Source organism: Pongo pygmaeus, chromosome 15 (assembly GCF_028885625.2).
Source record: "Pongo pygmaeus isolate AG05252 chromosome 15, NHGRI_mPonPyg2-v2.0_pri, whole genome shotgun sequence".
NCBI lineage: Eukaryota > Metazoa > Chordata > Mammalia > Primates > Hominidae > Pongo > Pongo pygmaeus.
The window spans coordinates 34533126-34553827 of record NC_072388.2 but is presented as its reverse complement, the minus strand read 5'-3'; the positions used below and the strand labels follow the sequence as shown (position 1 = coordinate 34553827).

At 38.6% G+C, this 20702-nt stretch overlaps 1 long non-coding RNA gene across 2 annotated transcripts; it reads right to left on the bottom strand.

Annotated features, from left to right (window-relative positions):
- Window positions 1–2769: 2769 nt before the first annotated feature.
- Window positions 2770–17189, bottom strand: LOC129012884 (uncharacterized). 2 transcript variants are annotated; one of them, XR_008493732.2, is made up of 4 exons: window positions 16992–17178; window positions 16098–16204; window positions 14822–15652; window positions 2770–3047 (listed from the first exon to the last, which is right to left on the bottom strand). It is a non-coding gene; the product is annotated as an uncharacterized LOC129012884 (long non-coding RNA). The 2 variants fall into 2 exon arrangements; XR_008493733.2 differs by lacking the exon at window positions 14822–15652 and having other exon boundaries at window positions 16992–17189.
- Between the last annotated feature and the right edge of the window lie 3513 nt (window positions 17190–20702).

Sequence of the window (20702 nt, the reverse complement as noted above, 5' to 3'; positions counted from 1 at the left end):
CTGTATTTTCATGTAAGCTTTGTCCTTCAAAGTAGTCACCTCAAGAGGTTATACATGTATTCTCATGAAACTAAAGATATTTTTGAAATTCTTCTCTTACAGTTTTAAGAATAAATTTATATTAAGAAAATCACAGCGAGTTTACAGCTGTACTCTTTTCCAAAACTAGTCCAACTCAAGGCAGGCCTCTGCATGAATTTCTTATTTCAGAAATCAAATCTATCTACTCTGAAGATATTCAAAGGGAAGTGTTGTAGGCATTGAACACCATTCCAAGAAGGGGCTTCCAAAAGTTTGCTAAGAATTGTAGCACTTGAGGTCTCCCAGGGATACTGTTTTAATTTATTTGGATGGATTAAGTCTAGAAATATTTATTTTAAGAAAATCAAGCAAACCACAATATTTGGCTTCCTGGCACAGGGCCTCTTTTCTCCCAGGAGGGTTGCAAATCTTGGCAAGGCCTGCAAATTTTTCACTGTCTCAGAATACCTTTCACTGAAATTTGATCACCAAGTAAAATGACAGTTTACCTCAAATCAGGTTCGTTCTTTTACAGTTTGTTTAGGAACTTGACCTTTCAGCTTTTGCAACTTGGACTAAACATTTATCTAGCATTTACTCTGCTAGGTATGATGAGAGAGAGATAACTGAAACTGGACATTTTTCTTTCCTTGTTTTGATGCTTGGTGAATTTCCACTTATCCTTCAAGGCCCAGTTCAAATGTCACCTCCTTGATAATTTTTCATATTACATAGAAGAAAATAACACCTTAAACAGATGAAAGCAATATTTGATTAACATGGTAGTGATTAGAAAATGTATGTCAGTCCTGTAAAAGTTAAATGTTGCTTTCCTCCGCCTCAAAACTGGCATTCTCTACCAATGTATGTACAATGGAAGAAAGGTACCATTTCCATAAAGAATTCCTCTATACAGAGGCTACACAAAGCCAGGTGATGTTTCTTAAATATAACATTAAAAACTATCATGAGCTGCATAATGTTGGTTTTGGTCAGTAGCCAGAATGGTTGAGATATTCCAAAATGACAGTAGTTGACTGAATGACATAAAATTATTTTAACAATTACTATTATTATTTTGAGACAGAGTCTGCCTCCTGGGTTCACGCCATTCTCCTGCCTCAGCCTCCTGAGTAGCTGGGACTACAGGTGCCCGCCACCACACCAGGCTGATTTTTTGTATTTTTTTTTTTTTTTTTTAGTAGGGATGGGGTTTCACTGTGTTAGCCAGGATGGTCTCGATCTCCTGACCTTGTGATCCACCTGCCTCGGCCTCCCAAAGTGCTGGGATTACAGGCATGAGCTACCGCGCCTGGCCAACAATTACTATTATTTTAACTTTTAAGTTCAGGGGTACATGTCCAGGTTTCTTACATAGGTAAAACTGTGCCATGGGGGTTGGTTGTACAGATTCTTTTATCACCTATAATTTTATCATTATTCATAATTTATTATTCATAATTATGCCTGGTACTCACTAGTTGTCCTAATGCTCTCCCTCCCTTCACTTCCCCTCCCCACAGGCCCCAGTGTGTGTTGTTCCCCTCCCTGTGTCCATGTGTTCTCATTGTTCAGCTCCCATTTGTGAGAACATGCAGTGTTTGATTTTCTGCGGTAGTTTGCTGAGGATAGTGGCCTCCAACTCCATCCATGTTCCTGCAAAGGACACGATTTTTTTTTTTTTTTGAATGTGTAGTATTCCATGGTGTATATGTACCACATTTTCTTTATCCAGCCCCCATTGATAGGCATTCAGGTTGATTCCATGTCTTTGCTATTATGAATAATATTGCAATGAACATAACGTGTGCATGTGTCTTTGTAACAGGATGATTTATAATCCTTTGGGTATATACCCAGTAATGGAATTGCTGGGTCAAATGGTATTTCTGTCTTTAGGGCTTTAAGGAATCGCCACACTGTCTTCCACAATGGTTGAACTGATTTACATTCCCACTAACACTGTATAAGCGTTCCTTCTTCTCCACAGCCTCACCAGCATTTGCTATTTTTTGATTTTCTAATAATAGCACAACAATTATTTTTTACCAACATCTTATTCTTAAATTTTCAAAAATAAAGCAAAGTTTAAAGAATTTTACAATGGGCACCAGTTTACTCACCATCTAGATTTTACTATTAACATAATTGACTATATTTTCCTTATCACGTACCAATTTATTACACATTCCTCTATCCATTTTACTGTTTTGAAATATTTCAAAGTAAACAACAGGCATCAGTATACTTTAAATAGTTCAGCATGCATGTAATTAATTGCAGTTCAATGTTTTTTTGAAGTAAACTTTATGCACAATGAAATGTACAAAGTGTACAGTTTTCATAAATGCTCACTTGTGTAACCCAAGCCCCTATCATCATATAGAACATTATGCTCACCCTAGAAAGTTTCATCATGTTCCTTCGTAGTTCATCTGTCCTCAATCCCCAAAGAATAGTTTTCAATAATTTTTTTTAAAAATTCAATATAACTTCTATAACTTACTAGAGTCATCTCCTCTTACTAATAAATTATTCGGCAAGAAATACGATGTGGCATACTTGGAACTTATTAAAGTAAGAGACTAAATTTTTCTTTGTATTTGTTGCTGGTATACATCAAGAACAAGATTAGTGTAGTGGTTAATGACATATTCTTTGCAAGGTTACTCAGTAAAATGCTGTCCCCATACTGCACCTCGACTATAGATTTTATTTGTAAAAATGATTTGCCATAGGTCCTTTTTTAAAAATAAATTTTATTAGGCCAGGGGCGGTGGCTCATGCCTGTAATCCCAGCACTTTGGGAGGCTGAGGCGGGCAGATCACTTGAGCTCACAAGTTCATGACCACCCTGGGCAACATGGCGAAACCCAGTCTCTACAAAAAATACAGCTGATTGTGGTGGTGTATGCCTGTAGACCCAGGTATTTGGGAGGCTGAGGTGGGAGGATTGCTTGAGCCTGGGAGGTGGAGGTTGCCAAGATCACGCTGCTGCACTCCAGCCTGGATGATGGAATGAGACCCTGCCTCAAAAAAAAAAAAAAAAGTGTACATGATTTAAGGTGTACAACATAATGTTATGAGATACATATAGATAGTAAAATGGTTACTATAGTGAAACAAATCAGCATATATATCATCTCACACAGTTACCTATTTGTATGTGTGGCAAGAGCAAGTACAGTCTTCATTTGGCAGGAATTTTGAATACAATACCATTAGCTAGAGTCCTCATGTTGTACATTAGATCTGCTACTTTGGATCCTTTGACTTACATCTCCCCATTTCTTCCCCACCACCCTGCTGCTGGTAACCATTGTTTTATTCTCTATCTCTGTATTTGACTTTGCAGTATATGTCGTTTGGGGGGCCTTGTAGTTACCTTCCTCATTGCTTGGGGCTATAAGGGGGAAAGTCAGGCTCTCTACATCCCTCAGCCCATTACTTCCTGGGGTGGCCCCTCCCATCCCTGTCACCACTGGGTTTTCTGTCTTCTTCCCTCAGTCCTGGAAGAGGGAGAGAAGACTACTGAAGGGGGAACTGCCTGTCGGTTGGGTTTTACAAAGAGTCCTAGGAAAGGGAAGCAGTATTGTCGATAAAACTCTTCTAGCTGAAATGGAATGAGGGGAGGAGACATGGATAGATAAAAGCGCATGTTTTGGAATGGTTTCGGACTAATGAAACAAAGGGGAAGAAGGTCAACTAGGTAGTGGAGAAAGGAAAATGATGAATGCTGAGAGAACATTTCAGACAGATTCCCTAGTTCTCTCCTTATAAAGTTATCTTCTGGTAGCTGACTTTTAGCCCCTGAGCGCTGAGGACTGCTTGACTCTGACTCCTAAGACATCCTCCAATGAGTTTTGTGTTTGCCCCCCTCACACAGGACAAAATAACCAAGTTGGCCAGCCACGGAGGCACACCTCTGTAGTCCCAGCTATTCAGGAGGCTGAGGCAGGAGCATCCCATAAGCTCAGGAGTTCTAGTCCAATCTGGATAACATACTGAGACCTTGTCTCTTAAGAGCAAGAGGCAACACAAACACACACACAAATTGTCGAAGAAAGCACAGGAACTCTGATCCTTCTTGCTGCTCTCAGAAGGATAGAGCCACCTGGCTATTCTAGCCAAAGAGCAGGACAGATAAATGAAGGAGCTGAAACCACCCAGTACCATCATACTGGGATGGTTAACCATTATGGTTGCAGGAAAAATTGTTCAGAATGAACAAAAATGTAGAATTCTGTTATACCCCTATTTTCTATATCTTAGCTCTAACACATAGAAGTTCTAATGTATATAACCAATTTCTAACTCAGCTTTGAATTGTTTGCCTTTATGACCATTCTATGTAGATACTGTCCTATATATAGACATGCATAGACAGTGTCAGTGTCTGTACAGGAATGTTATCATTGTTCAAAGAACTTTCAATTTCTGAGTAGGTCAGCCGGTTAATTAATGTACCAATTCTAACATCTACTTTTCACAGATGAAAGAGGCTCGGGAACAAAGATGCTACTCGAAGTCATCAAACTTCCATGTTGGGTGAATTCAGAAAGCCACTCTCCTTGATTTCAATTACTCATATAGCCTCTGCCTATTGAAAATACAACAATTCTGCTCTACCTTAGGCAAAACTGTTGGAAATGAAGTCTTTCTTTCATTTACTATTTGGCAAAAGGATCCCCGATGGGCAATGTTAGAGTTCATTTCTGCTTTCTCAACAAGCTTCTCCTTAACCTGTCCCTCTCCAACCCAGCTCCCCCACCACAAAAATACTTCGACTTCCCAGCAAGCTCCTCCTGTCTTCTTACCTGTCCTGTATTTCAGACTTTTCCAGTGAGTAAATGGAAGGCACTCACAACTATCAAAGTCCAAGTACAAAGCTCTGGATTAGAAGGCCCCTGTGCAGGGCAGGGCTTATGAAAGCAACCAAACTTCTACTTATAGCACCAGGGCGAGCTCACTGCCTGGCACATGGAAAGTGCTGAATGCAAGTGAGAAAAAAAAATGAAGGAATAAATGAGGTCCAGTGGGCACTTAACAAAAGGAACAAAGACAATATCTGCTCTCAAAGAGCTTCTAGTCCTTCTGGAGAGGAGTTAGAAAATAATTGAACAGCTGAAGAATACTTACACAGAACAACTTCTCAATATTTGTAAACTAATTTAGTACCAACTTGGCCCAGAAAGGCCAAGGAGCAATACCACAGTTAGATGAAGTCGATAATGAAAGATTGCCTAGGGGAAGGGGGTTTTGAATTGGGCTTCAAAGGGAAAAGATTCCCTATTTAACAAATGGTGTTGGGAAAACTGGCTATCTATACGCAGAAAACTGAAACTGGACCCCTTCTTTATACCTTATAGAAAAATTAACTCAAGATGGATTAAAGACTTAAACATAAGACCTAAAACCATAAAAACCCTAGGAGAAAATCTAGGCAATAGCATTCAGGACATAGGCATGGACAAAGACTTCATGACTAAAACACCAAAAGCAATGGCAACAAAAGCCAAAAATGACAAATGGGATCTAATTAAAAGAAAGAGCTTCTGCACAGCAAAAGAAACTATCGTCAGAGTGAACAGGCAACCTACAGAATGGGAGAAAAGTTTTCCAATCTATCCATCTGACAAAGGGCTAATATCCAGAATCTACAAGGAACTTAAATTTACAAGAAAAAAAAACAACCCCATGATATGAACAGACACTTCTCAAAAGAAGACATTTATGTGGCCAACAAACATATGAAAAAAAGCTTATAATCACTGGTCATTAGAGAAATATAAATCAAAACCACAATGAGACACCATCTCACACCAGTTAGAATGGTGATCATTAAAAAGTCAGGAAACAGATGCTGGAGAGGATGTGGAGAAATAGGAAAGCTTTTACACTGTTGGTGGGAGTGTAAATTAGTTTAACCATTGTGGAAGACAGTGTGGCGATTCCTCAAGGAGCTAGAATCAGAAATACCATTTGGCCCAGCAATCCCCATTACTGGGTATATACCCAAATGATTATAGATCATTCTACTATAAAGACACATGCACATGTATGTCTATTGCAGCACCTTTCACAATAGCAAAGACTTGGAACCAACCCAAATGCCCATCAATGATAGACTGGATAAAGAAAATGTGGCACATATACACCATGGAATACTATGCAGCCATAAAAAAGGATGAGTTCATGTCCTTTGCAGGGACATGGATGAAGCTGGAAACCATCATTCTCAGCAAACTAACACAGGATCAGAAAACCAAACACCACATGTCCTCACTCATAAGTGGGAATTGAACAATGAGAACACATAGACACAGGAAGTGGGGGAACATCATACACTGGGGCTTGTCGGGTCGGGGGTGGGAGCTAGCGAGAGGGATAGCATTAGGAGAAATACCTAATGTAGATGACAGGTTGATGGGTACAGCAAACCACCATAGCACATGTATATCTATGTAACCTGCACATTCTGCATGTGTATCCCAGAACCTAAAGTATAACAAAAAAAAGATCACCCTCACATCCACCGTTTAACTATCTGCAACATCTGTCACCATATTGATCACAAAGGTTGATGTGGCTGCCAACCTGGCTGGCTATGCGGGTGTACCCTTCCTCCCTCACTGCCCCATGTACATCCTTCCCAAAGCTCTGTGCTTGGTTGAAGAGAACTACCTTCCCTGATAAAATGGGTAAGTGACACAAGTTTTATAGCAGGCTTCAGCTTCAAATTGAAAATCGCTTAATTATAAAAATACTACTTTTCAACAATTCATGAAATAAAAATATAGCCTATTCTGGCATAGTTGAAACATCTGACATTTTGTGAATGCTATTTTAAATTCAGTTAAAATGTTCAATATTGAAAGTAGCTATTTTTATTGTGATAAAACAACTAGAAATTTTGGTGGAGCCCAGCATCATGGTAAAAACAATGATCTTACAAAACTTAAAAATAGAAGCTATGGAGCAGAACTCTACTTGGAATTGGTTGTGGTATACATGTAACTTATAGGTTGGTTAAAACCAGCTGTGATATTCTACAATTCAAAATAAAACTATAACTATCAAACTTTTAAAAAGTAGATAATTATAGTAATTGAGCAGAAAGGAAATAAAGAGGCAGAAGTAAAACATTTAAGGCTTAGGAAGAGCAGATTTGCTTACTGGGAGGAGCAAAAGTTTCATCGAGGAATAATGAAAAGTGAGGGTGGTGAGATGAGGGACAAAGAAAAAGAACTCTATCTTGATGAGTCTTGAATGTGCCTCTGTTAAGTTCATAAATTAGGAAGAATCATAAGAAACACTGTTTGAAGAAGGATAAAATTGCCACTTTTTTTGGTCATCATGACTGAGGAAAGCCTGGGGCTGGAAAACCAGCCAGAAGCCGTTGGGATAATGCCAGAATCAGGGATGAAGTCCAGAAGAGCGCAATAGAGATGGGAACGAAAAAGCAATTCCCTTTCTAGTCACTCAACATAGACAGAACAGGCCAAGTTATATTTAAGCCAGACTTTTAAGTTTACCTCCGATGTCCAGTTTCTACCACTTCAAACCTTCAAGTTACCAGATGTAGATCTGAGTTTTCCTCTCTGCTCACCAGATAGTTCTCACTCAGCAAGAAAAGGATTGCTCAGACCTTTGTCTGATCTTCACCAATACATTTTCATCTTCTATAGAAATGAGCAGGAGATTTTCTTCTGGAGTCAGCCTGTTCAAATTCCTTCTGGATTTCTGTTTCTTGATCAAGATTTTCAAACTGTCATCTTAATGAACGATTTTGTTCCAGATTTTAATATACTGAAACTTAATGATCATCTAAAATGTGACTATATGAATTGTTACTTAAACTACAGTGATCAAGAATGCTTGGAGTTACCTGAAGATTGATTTATTCCAATGGGCATATTTCTGTGCCATTGCTTATGAGCTTACAAGATTTTTTTGGTGCTGGTGGTATTACCTCTAGTAATCTTGAGTTGGCCAACCTGGATTTGATTGTGGCTGCACAACTTGCTGGCCATGTGATCTTAATCTGTCTAACCTCAGTTTTTTTTTTATCAGTAAAATAATGATAATATATAGCACATATAGTAGTAGCTCTCAACATGTGGTTGCCAGTAACAGAAGCATCTCTATCACCTGGGAAATTGTTAAATGCACATTCTCAGGCCCCACACCAGATTTACTGAATCAGAAACTCGGGGGGTGGGACCAGAAGTGTTTCAACAGCCCTCCAGGTAATTGATGCTTACTGAAGTTCGAAAACCAATGTGATAGGGTAAGCACTAGATACTTATAGGGATTGTAATCAGTAAGGGAGATACCATACATAGTGTCTGGTGCAGGCCTGGTACTAATGAAGTGCTCCATAATTCACAGGCATACTGTTAGAGGCAATGGTGGTGACCACCTTCAGAAGCAGGTTAGGAAGATTCCATGATTAGGAATGGTGGCCATGATTAGGCTACCAAAAGGAACACCCTATCTTCAAAAAAGTGAAAACCCATCCAGGCACCTCACAGGTAACCAAGCAAATGTTTGTTCTCTAACATTGCGGAAACATAAATCTGCCCCTAATTCCCATATGAGACACAGTCATATCAACTTATCTGTCAATGCTTTAGCATAGATCCCTTGAACATAAGCTAATCTGCAATCCCAGAAAACAAGGTAAAAATAAGTTGCTGTAACTTTTATTGGTGGTTCTAGGTTACAACTCTATCCCTGACTCTAACATCTATTGTCAATTTGGAATGCTTATTGTGGTTAGGATCTTGAAAAACCATGATTTGCCTGTTTGCATGATAATGGAGTCAAGGTTAGCGTCTTGTTTTTGTTTTTTGCCTAACTTCCACTGGCCCATTGTGGCCAGTATTCTGGCAGTGGAGGTGGGAAGCAACCCATTAAGTAGCCCAGAAGTGAGACGTGTCTGATCTCTGGGTGAGCATAGGCAGAGCAACAAAATATAGCTTCCATGGCTCTTCTATTTATCTAAAAAACAGTTTTTGAGCTTCCACAATGTTTCAGTCCTGGTGCTATGTCAAACAAAACAGCCCCTCCATAGAACTGACAAGTGGGGAAGATATATATATATATATATTCTTAATCTATATATATATATATATCTAATACATATATTGTATATAATATATATCTATAATATATATACAATATATACAATATATAGATATATAATATATACAATATATAGATATATAATATATAATATAGTATATAATCTAATAATCTAATGCTATAAGTAGTCATTTATTTTTTAAACTGAAATTGTAATAAATGCTATAAAGAAGTATACGGTGTTATGTAAGCCCGAAGAATGAAATTAGACTCAATTATTGGATTGATGAGGGCTTCTCTGAGGAAGTTGGAGTTCAGATCTGTTAAAACTTTAGCTTGTGTTCAAGGGATCTATGCTAATCTATAATCCCAAAAACAAGATAAAAATAAATCAGTTGCTAAGTTCTAAGATGGTGCTATGATCTTGGCTCCTCGGTTTTGTCTGAATAATCTCCTTCAGTGTGAGTAGGACCTGTGACTGACTTCTAACCAATAGAATATGGCAAAGTTAAGGGGAACTCACTCCTGTGATCCTATTGTGATATATATTAGACCAAGGAGTCAGCAGTGGAAATGGAGACGAACAGATGAATTTAAGAAAAATTAAAAAGGTATAATTGATGGGGTCAAGAGTGTTTTAGAGCTCCCTGGTTTCTGTCTGTCATTCTTGGGAATGAAATGTTGAAAGATGGTCCAGTCTGAGGCAAGGGGTCAAAGATCATGAGTTGTTTGTGCCTGTCGAGTATGAGATGCTTATGTGCCATCCAAGAGGTGTTAAGCAGTTGTATGTAGCAGTTCAGAGCTCAGAGAAATGCTCTGGGCAGAAGAGGAATATTTGGGGATTTTGTTAGTAACTAAAGCACTGGAGGGCATGGACTTTCCTGCCCAGGTAGAGAGATAAAGGGGGGGGGGGGGGAAAGCTTCTACTCAAACCTTGTGGAACTCCTCTATTTAAGAGCTGCTAGAAGAGGTAGAGGCCTGGAAAATAAACCAAGAAAGAGCTGCTGAAGAGAAAAAGGGGACATTTCCAGGTGTCTCTCTTGGGTGGTACAAGTATCTTTGACACATGGATTACTTGTACACTCTCCTTCCTTGATTAACCTGAAAGCATTTGGAACCCTTGCTTTTTACTTCTGTCCTAATCCAATCAACCCAGTGTATGCAGCACATAGTAGGCACTGGCCAAATAGTTCTTGAATTGAGTCATTTCCTTCATATTCAAGAAAGGGCAGAATAAATAGATGTGGAGACCCAATTCCTTCAAGCACATAAACAAATGAGCAGAGTACAGGATATTGTTTCATTGGGTAAAGGTAAATATACAGCTACGTGACTAAAATAGTTCAAAAGCCATTTCAGTAGTTTCTGTTGCTGAAATATGTTTAATCAAATGTTTAATCTCTCAGATTCAGAGAACTGATAACAAAACAAGACTTCTTGGCCCTGCACTGCAATCAGGAGTTAATTATTTTTTGTGCCTTTGGTGTTCCTTGTCTCATGTTCAAGAAGCTTAACTCCTAGTGAAAATGGCGTTAGGGACAATTTATTTGTTTTAAAATTGCATGAAGAATTTATTGCACTTATAATCAGCCTTGCACCAAAACCCACCAGCCATGTACTGAACTTTGGGCCTCTTGGGAGTGAGTGAGCCCAAATATCCCTAATCGGGTGCCAGAAGATAGAACCCCAACAAAGCAATCAAATTCACACTTCCCAGAAAACGATGCTAGGGAACAGACCCACCAAAAACCACTCTGCCACTCAGAGCTATGACCCTCAAAGAATGTACTTGTATTAGTTTCCCAGGGTTGCTTAACAAATCACCACAAACTGCATGGCTTAAACCAATAGAAAAGTTGGCCTCCCATAGATATGGAGGCCAAAAGACTCGCATCAAGGTGTGGGGAGGGCTGTGCTCCTTCTGAAGGTCCTGGGGAGAATCTGCCCCCTTGTCCAGCTTCCAGTGGCTCCAGGTGTTCCTTGACTAGGGGCAGCATAACCCCAATCTCCGTGTCTGTCTGCACGTGGTAGTCTCCTCTGTGTCTGTCTTTTCCTTTTCTGTCTCATCTAAGGACACTTGTCATTGGATTTAGGAGCCACCTGGATAATCCAGAATGAATTGATCTTGCGATCACTATCATAATTAAATCCATAAGACTCTTATTCCAAATTAGGACACATTCTGAGGTTCTGGGTGGACATATCTTTTGGGGGATCATCATTCAACCCACTAAAAACTCCTAACAGCCCATGAACTAAGCAAGCTCAATAATTCCCATATTAAAATGAAAAAAAAAAGACTCTCCAGAATATATTAAATGTATCTAAAATGACAGGGGCTTGACTCTGGACTTTCTGAAAAGCCTGTCCAAAAAGATGACTTCCTGATGTTAGGTAAGAAGTTGTATTAGGGAGTCCCTTCTAGGACAGGACTGACCAAAAGTACCATCTCACCAAAGGTCTCTTCAGGGACTTGGATGCCAACCATTAGTGTTGCCCTTTGATGGCCTCTTAGAAACAGGCATGAGCTAACTAAGAAAGCACATGCCTGGGAAAGATGATGCCTTCATTGACTCATCTGTGGAGAGTTATTTATCTCCCCAGATCATCTAATTCACTGCCAAATCTATATGTTTGGGAGAATCTAATTTATGCTATCAATAATTTTCTTTAAGGAGATATAAAGTCTAGTCAAGACTAAGTTTAGAAATTATTTATGCTGCAAGGCCTGTTCACGTTCTCCTAATCTAGGGTGTTGTCTTCCCAATAATTCTGGCCAGAGAAAGAGTCTTGTGGTTGCCTGGAGGGGTGTAGGGGTGCACCTGTGCCTGTGACACCCAAGAAGCCAAATAACCAACCAGCCATTGAACTTGCACTAGGAGACATAGTTGTCGTCCTATGTAGACCAAATGACAGCATGATGACTTACCATAAAATTTTTTAAAAATAAGCTGTGGGGTCTCAGGGGGAAGGATTTACTTGAACTTGTTCTTCAGTGACTCATAAACTTTATAACAACATCACAGACCAATGTGGAACCAACAGAGCTCAAAGACTGTAATACTTTTATTTCCCATCTATTTGTGAAGAAGAGATAGGAGTATGTAGATCATTGCTGAAAGCAATTAGTTACCAGAGTCAGTTGCAGCAGAGGAAAGGATAAAGAATGAAACTTTCTGAAGCCATTAAGAATGACATTGCTTGTAAACTAAACATAATTAGGTACCCTGGCTCATGCTGATTGCTCACATCAGTAGGCATTTAGCACAGAGGAGGAAGGGGGAAATAAGTCACTCTGAGCTAAGGGATAGGAGGTTAGATTATAGAAGAGCAGGGTGTAGGATTTTAAACTTGAGTCAAAGGCATAATCTTCCTGATCTTCTGCCCAGTGGAATTGTCATGCCCGGCTCCCTAATTGGAATGCTGAATACAATAATGCTCCAAAGTACTGAGAGCTCCATGGAAGAGTTACATAATTTGAACTACAGAGGCACATTAACCATGGTCTGTTCAGAGCCTGAAGAGAGTAGGGCAAGGATGGTGCTGCCCACCACCATTGCACTGAACTTTCCAAGGCTCCAGCACATGTCATGTCACTCCTTAGTCTAGAAATGCCAGTGTCTTCCACCTCACAAAGTCAAAGATCTTTCCTTGATATCAGTTGCTATTATGTTATTAACCATAAAACTCTAAAAGCACAAAGAAAAAACCACAAATCTCAGCACTACTGTTCCACATTACATCTTGACATGTTTTTCTAGTCCTTCTGCAATGCAGAAATGTGTAAACTTTAAAGCAACAAACAAATGGAACTTTTGGGCTCACTTGACATTAATTTATTCCACAATATTTAATGAGCACTTCCTATATGCTAGGCACCATGAAAGACACTAAAATGACAAAGATGTGTAAGATTGTCATTTCCTTGATGTTCTCCAGTCTAACAAAAGAGATGAACATAGGAACAGAGGGTGATAATTTGCTCTTGTGTGTGTCTCAGGAATCAGGTGCTAAAACTAAAATTTTTATAGCCCTCCTCTTGGGACCACTCTTCCCTATTCACCCATCTCTCCTGTTTTCTGTTATGGCAGGTGCAAGCAAAAGTCTTGGGGCAATGGATTTAGGAGAAAGGAAGAGAAACGTTAACTGTCGTCAAACATTTTGCAATGTCTCTTTGTTCATTACAGAAAATTAAGCCCCTTTTATAGATTAGTACCATTATTTTCTACTGTTTAATATCATGTAAGGTCATAAATATGATCCTGAGTGTAAGAACAATTCTCCATCTTTGTTCCTGTAGACCCCTTGTGTGAACAGCAAAATTATGACAAGTGCCACCTTAGGTCAGAGGAAAAACTCTGACTGCCTATGGGGCAACACCGGCCAGAGTAGGAAGCAGATTTTTACTTTAGGTGAAAGAAAACATCCTCAGAGAGGTTCATCGGTGTTAGAACCATAGTGAAGAAAATACTTTACATTAACCGAGCACTTATGTGCTGGGCTTTACACGCACAATCTCATTTAAGTTATGCGGCATACTTATGAAGTTAGTATTACTATTCTTGTTTTACAGATGACATTGAGACTAGAGAAGTTAATAACTTTTCTGAGATTATCCAGTGAACATGTAGCAAACTACCTTGAGCCCCCAAGTCAGCGCTCTTAACCTTAGGAAACACAAATCAGAAGATGGCACCAGGCAAGAGAAGCCGCACAGTGTAAAGGCATAGTATGGGCTGCAGAATTACAAACAGCTTCACACTCTGGTTCTGTTCTTCCTCAGTTGCCATAACTTTTTTGCTGGTCAGTGTTCTCATTTCTATGTAGAGGGACACAACTTGTTTATCACTGGTCCCTCAACATCTGTGACTGCGTCAGCCGGCCTATAGCATAAGCCCTCCAATAATGTGTTGAATGAATGCCAAGTTAATACATGACCTCAGACAGATTAAGAATACTTATTTTTACAGGGCTGCGGTGAGGGTTGGCGGTGATATAAGTGAAGTGACTCACTTGGTGCCTGCACACAGACACCCCATAAGCGGCCGCCTCATGCTACAATGAAGGTGCAGAAGGGGAAAGGTGAATGAACTGAGCCACGGACTTCTTCCCTTACTCTGAACGCTTAGTGAATTCCTCCGCTACAGACATATTTCAGAAAGTGTGAGGCCACTCTGGGAAACAGGGAGAATTAGACAGGAACAAACTCAGTTTGGGAGCCTCACACAGATTGTCATACTGTGATAGATTTCCTAGAATGTAAAGATCCTTGCATTGATGCATGTGCACGCGCCACCAGTTCCCGAAAGCATTTTCAGAGCTTAATGCAGTGCCAGGCTCGGTGTTTGCATGCCCCTATTGTTCTCCTGAGGCAAAGCGAAAAGTCCTTTTTGATTCCTGCTTCATCCATAGGAAAAAAAATAAAAACAAAAAACATACTAGAGAAGTCTTCAGTGGAAACGGCATTGTCACCAAGCATAATAGAAACATTTTAACGATAAATTTCTTCCAGTTGCTGTGGCCTTTTATCTAGCAACTCAGAGAAGGGTGTTAAGACTGATAAGCAGATTTTCTTCACAGTAAAGTAAAATATTGGAGACTATAGAAAGAATGAGCACATTTATGTTGTCTAAAATCTGGCTTTTGTAAAGTGTGAGTCTACTCAAGATATCACTGTTTATCTCCTACAAAGCTGATTTAGCTGTTTTCTCACCTTTTCACAATAATCTCATAGAAAACCTTTATTTTTCATTCGTATTTGACACAATCTCCTGGCAGCAGCTCAAACTGGTCTTCTTCACGGAGGAGGCCCACTGCAGCTGGATGGGCCCCTTCCAAATATCTGATTATCAGCTGCTTTACTTTTAAAGCAAGAAGGTCTTTGGTAAAAAATATTTTGGCCAAATTCAAGCCCTACTCTATATGGTGATTTCCAAATAAACTGTTGTAACTTGCTTTCAAGGGATGTGGATTTCTTCTAAGCCCAAAAGAGTATGTTCTTTTCCCTTTCTTTCCTCTTTCCCTATCCTTCCTCTGATGACAGAGGGGAAAGGAATGATTCTCCTCTGCTCCTGACTTAGAATGCTTATTAGCCAAAGTCAGAAGGACAAGTCAAGTCTTCCTCCAGGAAGGGCTCTTCCCAACTCTGCTGAAAGCTGCCTCCTGTGGCAATGCCTTGGGCACCTCCACATACCACTTCTCAGGACAGACTCCACCTGGAGGAGCTAAGGGCCAGGAAAAGGTCGTTTCAGTTAAAGAACCAACACAATTCTCATGATTAGTTAAGGAGGATTCTGTAATCAGCAGGGTTTCTCTCTGCCCGGCTGTTGGAAACCTCGGAGCTAGAAATTGCACTCTTTTTGCCAGGATTTCTTGATATGAATTTTTCTTCGATTACCACTTCATGTTTGTTTTGTAGCTTCTGTTAATGAATCTGTTTTATTAGAACTTTATAACTTGTCTCAAATTCTTTTTGAGAAGTAGATGAATTGTGAATAAACATTTTAAGTGGCTGCCATTACTCCAACCGTGCTGTTCCTTTCACCTGAACAAAAGAAAAAGTAACCCAGGAAAGACAATTTAAAAGCATCTTTCTAATGAAGAATTCCTAGCTAGAAGTGTTTGGCTTGACACTAAGATCAAAATAAAATCAATCATTCATTCATATAGAAAACTTTTCATCAAGAAACATTTACTTATAGGATCAAAGGAAACTGCCTCCTTTCTTCCCCTGTCCCATCCTCACTTTTTAACAATAACATAGTCAAAAAGCCCATTTTATAGATAGGTAAACTGAGTCACAGAATGTCAAAATAACTAGACTAAGAAAATATACTAAGTGATAGAACAGATAACAACTGGAGATGCTATAGTCTGTGGGCTCTGAGGGGACAGCACTAGCTCAAAGTCTCCAGACTGGAGCCTTAACCCCATCCCAACACAAATAATTTTGCTGGGCAACTTACAAGGTTAGGTCTCATTTCTCTCACCTCCAATTTCTCCATGAGAATGATGGTATTTCATGCCTTTTACTTTCTTTGAGGAGAGGTTATCAGTTCCTGTCTGATTTAATAAAATAATCCTAATTCAAATATTTCTGTTCAGGGGAAGGAAAGAAAAATTTGCCTTTGAAAAGCCTATTCATTAAAACCACATAATGTGATTCACTAAAAATATCCACTAAATTATGTAAGCACAATACATATTTACAAAAATTGTGAGAAATTTAATCAGAGCGATTGAGGCAAGGGTCAATGTCTATACCGCCTGTTTACAATCCAATCTATTCCTGCAATCAAGAAGGAATGGCAATAGAAATGCCATTTTAAAGAGATATACACATCTATTATACTAAACTCAGGAATCAGGAGAAAATTTTGAAAGTAAATGGAGGCAGTTGTGGAGGCAGATGAGTAGGAGACACAGCTATACTCCTGTCCTCGTGTTATCTGACCCACAGAACTATCATGATGGGCTCAACTTCCTCCAGACATTAGAATTGACATAGCCTAACATCATGGTGCTTGATTTTGTCTACAAGAATCAATCTACCCCCAGAAACATGTTAACAGAAGAGAATCATGTATGTTCCTGACATGAAGCTTGATTTCAGGCAGTGTCAGCTACTAACCCAGCAGCATTCTCCCTTTATTTGTGCCTATATATTTGAAAATAAGGGGTGGGGGGCATACCGAAGTTTACTTTAAGACTAAATAACGTTGCTTTGTGGCACTCATATTGTATCTATTACACATTTCACTTCAAAACCTCATCTCCCCTAAACCCTCTTCAACGTGCTTGAAGTAGCACTGCCAAAGGAAAGGAATTTTCTATTTAACTAGAGCACTGACATTCTGTTACACAATTCGATCTTGTCTATTTACCTGCTCTCAGAAACACAAGACACTAAACACAAAATGCTGAATGCGTTGAGTCTGTGGTGCCATAGGTGTCTGAATGCATCCGTAGCTTCCCTCTCACTCATCAGTGTAATTGTTGCCATGTTATTCCATTTTTTGATTAGTCTAGTCCCTCAAGCTCAATGCTTTTTTCTGGCCCAACGTTCTTCTGCTGGTTGTCATGGTGACTGAATTGTTAGAGAGGAGAAAGGCTCTGTTGTCTGTCATTGTTCTGTTGTGGTTTAGGTAACGCAGGAGGCAACACGAGTGAAGTGGATGGACCTTTTTTGCTCTGCGTCATTTCATAGTATTGAAAAATCTCACATAAAAAAGGAGCAAATAGGCCCAACCAAAGAAATAACCAAGCTCTTTCTAAAGGAAAGTGCACATTATTATAAAGAGGCAAAAATGCCACTAATGATGAACTGAGTAATCTATGAAAATGCTACTGAATATTACATTTATTACTAGAACAATTGCTGTGACCTAAACATCACATACAATACCTACCATTTTGCAATTTAGAGTAAATACAGTTTTTAACTATACAATTGTCGCATCAACTCATTGATTCTCCAGGCTGTGCTACTTTAACCTTATGTTCTGTTTAACCTAAAGATATGTTAGAAGTTAAGATTTGAAGCAGAATTCAGAGTTGGACAAACTTTCTTTTGGTGGTAAGATAGTATTGAGGTCAATTTCTACTTTGGGAATGTAGAAGTGATTTTTTTAAAAAAGATTAGAGATAACTGCAAAGAAGAATTTCTTATTTCAAATGGTAAAAAATGTTTTTGAAGCTAACCAAAATAAATATAATCCCTCCTTGATTTATTTTTCAATTTTCCCCATTTTTTGAGCCAGAAAACAGGCATATAGCATATGGATATGGTAAGTGAAGGGGTATATCATAGGCTAGGACCAAATTCATAATGGCTGTTATCAAAATTGCTCTAAGTCATCTTCCATCATTGCTTTGGTAGATGTAATCAACGTCAGTACTGGTATGGCTATTTTTGGTCTAAATTTTTTTATTTGCTTTATTTGATTGTGAAATGGTTTATTCAGCTGTTTAATTATTTTAATGATACAGTTTTAAGTAGGGAACATTTGGTAAAATATGATTGGAAAACAAAAAAAGATTAAATGTTTACTGTAAAGTTTTCCTTCCCATGCCTAAAATTCATCTGTCTACTACTGTTATATAACTATTGTTCATTTCTTTTGTAGTTTTCTAGCTTCTTTATGAAAATATTTTTTCAAAATACTAAGATTATTTTGCCTCTTGCATGAACAAATGGTAGCATACTATTCACGGTTCTGCATTTTTCACTTACCACTGTATTTGGTTGTCTTTTCATATCAGAGCACAGAGATCTTCTCCCTTTTTCTTTTTACAACAGCATAGTGTTCCATTGTATGGATGCACTATAATTTATTTAATCCCTATTGATGGGCATTTGGTGTGTTCTCAAAATTCCGCTCTTTATAATGAATAACCTTGTGTCTTTATTTCTTATGTATGCAAATATATATAAATGATAAAATCCCAGAAGCGAAATTTCTAGGTTAGAGTATATTTGCAATTGTAATTTTGATGCAAATTGTTAAATTCCCCTCTGTAGAGGTTATTCCAATTTACACTCCCATTGACAGTGTAAAGTACCTGTTTTCCCAACTTTGACAACAAAAGGTAGTATTAAACTCTTGAAATTCAGCCAATCTGATAGGTAAAAAATAGTAGCACTCTAGAATTTTAGTTTCTGTTATTAGTGATGTCAATATCTTTTTATATGTTATAAGACAATTGTATTTCTTTTCATGTTAATCTTCTCCTTAAATTCTTTGTCCATATTTCTTTTGGAGTGTTAATATTTTTCTTATTGATTTCTAGTTCTTTATATGTTTGGGAAATTTTCCCTTTAAGTGTGTCATGAGTTGCAAATATTTTTTCCCAACTTGTCATCTGTGTTTTGACTGCATATCTGGAGTTTTTTCCAAACAGAAGTTCTGATTTTTATACAATCACATCCATCTTTATGGCTTCTTTCTCCACTCCAAGGTTATAAAGAAATTCTCCCATGAATTTTATAGTGCTTGAATATTTCTTTTAAATTTAATATTAATATTTAGACTTTATCCTTGAGCAGTATGAGTTACAGATCTAACTGTAGATATTTCCAGGTCGCTATAGTTATCCTGTCACCAAATATGGAATAATTCATCTTTTCCCCACCACTGACTTTTTGTGCTCCCTTTATCAGATACTAAAGTATATTATGTTTTTGGCCTATTTCTGGACTTTGTATTCTGTTCCCTGTCCGCTCACACACTGAGTACTAGTACATTTAACATAATACAAACACAATGAACAAGAAATTACAAGAATTGTACAGTCATGTGCCACATAATGTTTTGGTCAGCGATGGACAGCATATACAATGGTGGTCCCATAAGATAAAGGAGCTGAAAAATTCCTATTATCTAGTGTTATCACAGCCATCATGATGTCCCTTATAGTATTGTAGCACCCTTTCTATATTTAGAGACACAAATTTTTTCCATTGTGTTACCACTGCCTACAGTATTCAGTACAGTAACATGGTGTACAGGTTTGTAGCCTAGGCGAAATAAGCTACATCATATAGCCTAGGAAGAGTATGTCATTAAACAGTGTGAAAGAAAATCAAAATATATGTTTATTTTGGAGCAAGAGGCTACACCATATAGCCTAATTGTATATAGGCTCCACCATCTATAAGCGCACTCTCTGATGCTCACTCAATGATGAAATCACCTAACAACACATTTCTCAGAACATATCCCTGTTAAGTGATATGTGACTATCCTTAGTTTATAAATGAAACTGGTTATTCCTGTATCTTCACACAAGTATTTTGTCATATGTAGCCACTGTTCACTATAACTCACCGTTGAAATATACATTCCTTTCCCTATTTCCCCAGGAAGTATATCTATTACGCAGAACCAGACGTTGATTGTCATTCAATCTGAGAAAATTCAGCTGAAGCCATCAGCAATTTTTCAATTAAAATTATACATTAAAGAATATACATGGCAGAAGGCTGTTTTCTCTCTGAATATGCCTTTAAGGGTCCAGAGTTGTGGGGTGTTCACAAATCTCAGCATGCATTTGTTCAGCCTCTCATGGTGGTTTACAGCAACAGAAATCTGTGAAACATGCTGCTCTTGCTTTCTGAGGGTGCTCCACGATGACTTTAAAGCCTAGCCATTAAAGAGCATTTGAAAGGGCACTTACTATTTAGTACCCAGTAAACATATATTTTGATTTTCTTTCATACTGTTTAATGGCATAATATTCAGCAAGGATCTGTGGAAACCAGCTAGCAATCACAACAGACACACTCCAGGGAGGAGTACCCGCACTTCCTAGATTGGGCTTCTCTCCCTCCCCACTGCGGAAGGGCTGCGGCCGATTTCATCACAGTGCCAAATATTCACAAGCTTGTTGTCTGTTATTGGTTTAATGTAGTACATTCACAGAGATTGAAGTTGATTTTCAGTAAAGGCCTATAACTAATGCTCCTTGGCTGTGATCTTGAGGCTTTCCAGCTCACTCTTCCTGCTTCCACCCCTCCTCCTTGTCAAGTATTTCACCACTGGGGAGGGGATTTATGTCCTCACCACAAAAGATGACTTTTGGAGCAGAACCTACCC